Source organism: Physeter macrocephalus, chromosome 16 (genome assembly GCF_002837175.3).
Source record: "Physeter macrocephalus isolate SW-GA chromosome 16, ASM283717v5, whole genome shotgun sequence".
Taxonomy (NCBI): Eukaryota; Metazoa; Chordata; class Mammalia; order Artiodactyla; family Physeteridae; genus Physeter; species Physeter macrocephalus.
The window spans coordinates 101,233,405-101,238,614 of NC_041229.1; the positions used below are offsets into that span (position 1 = coordinate 101,233,405).

At 47.3% G+C, this 5,210-nt stretch overlaps 1 long non-coding RNA gene and 3 other non-coding genes across 7 annotated transcripts; all 4 read left to right on the forward strand.

Moving 5' to 3' along the window:
• The first annotated feature begins 3,731 nt into the window (after nucleotides 1-3,731).
• On the forward strand, nucleotides 3,732-5,204 carry LOC114483973 (uncharacterized). Of its 4 annotated transcripts, none has more exons than XR_003676329.1 (4): nucleotides 3,732-3,819; nucleotides 4,169-4,218; nucleotides 4,491-4,577; nucleotides 4,802-5,204. It is a non-coding gene; the product is annotated as an uncharacterized lncRNA (long non-coding RNA). The 4 variants fall into 4 exon arrangements; XR_008619604.1 differs by lacking the exon at nucleotides 3,732-3,819 and having other exon boundaries at nucleotides 3,834-4,218; nucleotides 4,802-4,852; nucleotides 4,933-5,204; XR_008619603.1 differs by lacking the exon at nucleotides 3,732-3,819 and having other exon boundaries at nucleotides 3,836-4,218; nucleotides 4,802-4,852; nucleotides 4,956-5,204.
• LOC112067477 (small nucleolar RNA SNORD26) lies at nucleotides 4,298-4,371 on the forward strand. Its single transcript, XR_002893296.1, has one exon. It is a non-coding gene; the product is annotated as a small nucleolar RNA SNORD26 (small nucleolar RNA).
• LOC112067476 (small nucleolar RNA SNORD27) lies at nucleotides 4,658-4,729 on the forward strand. The gene has a single exon (XR_002893295.1). It is a non-coding gene; the product is annotated as a small nucleolar RNA SNORD27 (small nucleolar RNA).
• LOC112067474 (small nucleolar RNA SNORD28) lies at nucleotides 5,060-5,134 on the forward strand. Its single transcript, XR_002893293.1, has one exon. It is a non-coding gene; the product is annotated as a small nucleolar RNA SNORD28 (small nucleolar RNA).
• Nucleotides 5,205-5,210: the final 6 nt, after the last annotated feature.

A 5,210-nucleotide genomic window follows, 5' to 3' on the forward strand; every position in this document is an offset into this window, starting at 1 on the left:
CCTGGTGGCACAGTGGTTGAGAGTCCGCCTGCCGATGCAGGGGACACGGGTTCGTGCCCCGGTCCGTGAAGATCCCACATGCCGTGGAGCGGCTGGGCCCGTGAGCCATGGCCACTGAGCCTGCGCGTCCGGAGCCTGTGCTCAGCAACGGGAGGGGCCACAACAGTGAGAGGCCTGCGTACGACAAAAAAAAAAAAAAAAAAAAAAAAAAAAAAAAAAAAATCCTAACCACAACCTATAAATCAGTAAGCACAGTCCAATGCTGCAGTCCTACCTGGAGCATTCTACCTCACACGGCTCTCTCCTCCATACCTTTCAGAGTTCTGCACAAATGTCCCTTCTCAGAGAGGCCCTCTCTGAGTGAAATGACAATTCCTTTCCCTCTGCCCCAGCACTCCCTCTCTCCTGCCCTACTTAATTTTCGCCCTAGCTTTGTTTTTTTGTTTTGTTTTGTTTTTGGCCGCACCTCATGACAATGCAGGATCTTATTTCCCCAACCAGGGATCCAACCTGTGCCCCGTGAAGTGGTAGTGCTGAGTTTTAACCACTGGACTACCCGGGAAGTCCAATTTTCACCACAGCATTTAACTGCGCTTGACATATTATTTGTCTGTGTTTTCCACCAGAATATAAGCTCCAAGGGAACATAAGGGGACTGTCTGCTTTGTCCCCTGTTGTATCTCCTGTGCCTTGCAGATGCTCAAGAGACAAATAATATTGGTAGACTAAACATTAAAGCGAAGGTTGTGCCCGTGATCTCCAACTGCCAAGAACATTGGCTTTTTTTTGGTGCTTAAGCCCCTCAACCCACTTACAGCTTCCAAAAAGAATATCCAGTTTTTGACATTCCCCCCTTTCTAGTGGATTCTATATCACTATAAAAGATGCTGAAAATTCACACTCTTGGTGCACAGGCATATTTTGATTGGCTCATAGAAAATGCTTAAAATTTTTAAGTTAGATGCCAACATTTTATTATTATTTTTGGGGGGTTTTTTTGGCCGTAACTCACGGCACGTGGCATCTTAGTTCCCCAACTAGGGATCGAACCCACACCCCCTGCACTGGAAGTGCAGAGTCTTAACCACTGGACAGCCAGGGAAGTCTCGATGCCAAATTTTTCTATGGGCAAATTAATAAACAATTCTGGATTTCTGGATTCTCTTGATCAGATTTTTCAGAGAACAATATTCTAGGAAGGCAACAATCTGCTGGAGCTAAGACAGAGCTATCTAGATCGCCAGAGTCCCCACCCGGTTCCTACGGCTTACTGCATTACTTATATTCCTGCAGGTATGAGGTGAAGACTTCTGATGTAAATCCTCTATTTCCCTTTCATTATACTTGTTAGTACAGAATCCACTTACCTGCTGCTTAAACTACTGTGACAATCTAATTAATGTCCTTGTCTCATCTTATCCCTCAATTTCTAATCACCTCCCTACTCAAAAACTTTCAGTTTGTTTCTATCTATAGTTCAAATTATTTAGCTTTGCACTCCAGGCCCTCCTCATCCGGTCTTCCCCAGGAAATCTTTTCCAATTTTATATTCTGATTCCCCTTCAGCCCATCTTTCATGAACTATATTCGTACACTTCCTTTTCCAGCTCCAATCCTGTGGCTCAAATTGTTTAACTTGAATTCCCTCCCTGGTTCTGTTTATCTAACCTTCAAGGCCCAGGCACTCCATAAAGCATTCCCCAATTCCCATGCCCACACACAACCTCCCTAGACCTATCTGCCTACTCTGGACCTTCTGAATTTTCCATAACTTATCTGTTCCATTTTCTATACATTTTGTTACAACTTTCCAATCATGTACTTGCACAAGCACTTAATAGTTATTGAATAAATGAATTTATTCCATCTATAATAACTGTTCATACTGGAATTCTTTCAGTACTTGTTTTGTCACTTGTCGTGTTACGCTGGGACATGCATGGGGACAACACTGCCCCCAAAGGAGTGAAAATGGATTCCTGCAGAGCAGGGAGAGGGCAAAAAACCCTAGATATTAAAAAAAAGAAAAAAAAAAAAAGGGTTTCTGGCCCTCCAAAGGTCCGTGGAACCTAAACAGACATACAGTATATCAGTGTTATTACAACTTCATGGTTGGGATTAGAGGCGAAAATGTCTTTTTAAGGCTCCTGGAGAGGGGAAGACAACAATGAAAAAAAATTGAGAAACAGTATCCAGGGATCATGCCATTTGTTTCCTGTGTATTTGCTTGCCCTCCAAATTCCCAAAGAGCATGAGGACAGCAATAAACCAGAGTGATCAAAACTGCAGGCTCTCGGGCTTCCCTGGTGGCGCAGTGGTTAAGAATCCGCCTGCCAACGCAGAGGACATGGGTTCGAGCCCTGGCCCGGGAAGATCCCACATGCCACGGAGCAACTAAGCCTGTGCGCTACAACTACTGAGCCTGCGGTCTAGAGCCTGCAAGCCACAACTACTGGGCCCATGTGCCTAGATCCTGTGCTACACAACAAGAGAAGCCACGGCAATGAGAAGCCCGCTCATGGCAATCAGGGGAAAGCCCACGTGCATCAACAAAGACCCAACGCAGCCAAAAATAAAAAATAAAAAGTGCAGGCTCTGGAATCAGACTGCCTGGATTTGTACGTGGGCTCTGATATTTCTTAGCTGGATAACACCGAGCAAGTTGATTAACCTCTCTGGACCTCAGGTTCCTCATCCCTAACATTACCTAATATCTTCTTCTAGGGTTGTAGTATTAGGTGAGGTCATACAGGAGAACACACAGTAAGAGCTTAATAAATGACTATAAAATGTACATGTATAAAAATTTTTTAAAACGCACATGTACCGTAGGTGTTCACCACAAACGATTAATAAATTGATGCTGGTTGGCCTCAGTAACAAGTGTATACAGGTGACTGGAACTAACTTGCCAATCAGGCGGGAGTTGTAGGCTGCTCTGCAAGAGGTCTTTACACCTAGATTCCCTCATCTATGAAATGCGTGTACTGTACCAACCTCTCTTTTGGGATTTGGAGAACTAAAGTATAATCAATTCACGTAATGTGCTTAAAACGGCACTTCAAATGTCATTTAATATTAGCCCTACTGCAAGCCAAGCTCCTAGTAAAATCGGACTGGACAGCAGGACAGAGGTGGCCAGTTAGAGAAAATATCCTAAGACTGTTACAAAATTTCAAAAGCACCTACGGCCTGATTCACTTTCCCGAAACGGCTCCATGCAAGGGCCCTCCACTCGAGCTCGGCCCGGGGCCCAGTAGTACCTGAGTCGCCCCCTATGCTGGGACTCTGAGGACCAGACCCAGAGTGCTCGCTGGGCGGCCGGCGTGGAACCGAGACGACGCCAGCCGAGAGGGTTCATAAGGTTCGCGGTCCATGGTGTCGGACCCTGCACGCGGGTTTAGGGTGTGTGTGCGGAAGAGGGCGGGGGGGGGGGTCTCAGGGAGGGGAGAGGGGGCAGGCGGCTGTGACCGAGGCAGGACGTCAGTCCAGGATCCGCGGGAAACCGGGAACTCGTCGCCTCAGTCCCACATGTAGCCGCAGCAGAGACCCCGTCACGGCACGTTAGGCGCGCTTGCCCATTTCCTAAGGCGCATGCGCACCTTTTTCGCGCCGCCGCGTCAGGGAACGCACAGCCTCCCCCTCCCACCCGACCCGGGCTTCCTCTGGAAATTTTTACCCCGAGCCACCAAGCTCGCACGCCCTCTCTTTCTGCGCTTGCGCCTGTCATAGTCCCGCCCCCAAATCCCGTGGACCTCTGCGAGATGCTATTTAAGTGTCTCGCGGCAGGCTTTCGGTCTCATTCTTCCACAGATTTCGGTAAGCGTGTGTTTTTGATTGCACTTTAAAAAACAAAAAAAAAATGACCACGAGAACGTGCCCGCGCTTTAGTTACATCTATTGGGTTCTTGGCGCAGGGAAGAGAAAAACATGGCCATGGCACTGAGGCCTTGAAGCGGCAAGGGCTTTGTGAAGGACAACATGGCGATGGGGGGCGGTGCCGACGGGCCTCTCCGTGATGAGAATCTTTTCACAGACCTGTACTGAGCTCCGTGAGGATAAGAAACTCTGAGGAGACAGGCCTTAAACGGCCGACGCAGTCTTAGCTCCGGAAAACAAAGCGTTTACGAGATAGCCTAGTGCTGACCTGATGTTCTTTTGTCTTCAGGGTTCGGGCGCGCGTCGAACACTAAAGGATAGCAAAGAGTTTTCGTTACAGTAAGTGCTCGTGGCGTGCCTTTACCGCCTTTATTTTTTTGGTTTCATTGTTGGGTATACGGAAGTCCACCGGAATGTGCTACGGGGATGATCTCAAAAGTTGAACTCTCTCTTTCTGATGAATTAGTGGAGAAAACAAACATTCTGAGTAGCAGTGTCTGTGGCAAATGTTTGGGCTCTTTAGCCCCTAGGTGTTAAGGGACTGACGTGGGACAGTTAGGCTACGAGACATAAAAGTGAAGGGTGTTCTTTGCTGTGTTTTTTTTTTTCAGATGTGGTTTAAATCAAAAGACCTTACGGGTGGGAGGATGGGCCAAGACCTGTGCCTGTGTGGATCAGGCATTATGGCGATGCTCCAGGTGGGTATACGATGCTTTATGCAATTATGGGTAGGGGCACAGAATCTGGATGGGACTTGCTGCTTCAGATTGCGCTGGCCACTCCATGATGAACGTAAAATGACAAGCATATGCCTGAACTCAAAAGTGATGTCATCTTACTACTGAGAAGTGGGCCCCAAATACTCAAGGGTCTTGAATGGCTATTCTTAGGTACATATAATGCCTCCCTTTTCTGTCTCCAGCATCTCATCACCAATCCTAAGGAATTCATCTGCCTCCCAGGGTGAATGCAGGTAATTTTGCAAATGGGGGGTTAGGGTGTAGTCTGTCTGGTATTCCCCACAACCAGGAGAGCAAACGGTCAGTGGAGCAGTGTTGCTTTTTTGCTCCTTCCAGCTTGTTCCTCTTGGAATGATTTTCCTGGGGAGGGAGATGGCAAGCCAGCAAGCGGCACCGTTGGTTCTTGTGATGGTGTGCTCTTCCCTCACCCACATGTCACTGTCAGATGATTTGAATGATAGTGCTGATTCTCTGTGAGGTACGACATTTAATAGCATGTTAGAGTTCTGATGGCAGTTTCTGTTAATGAAGAAATTTTATTCCATCTTAGTATTTTGAAATAACCATTTGCTCCCCCTTTGCAGGTTGTCC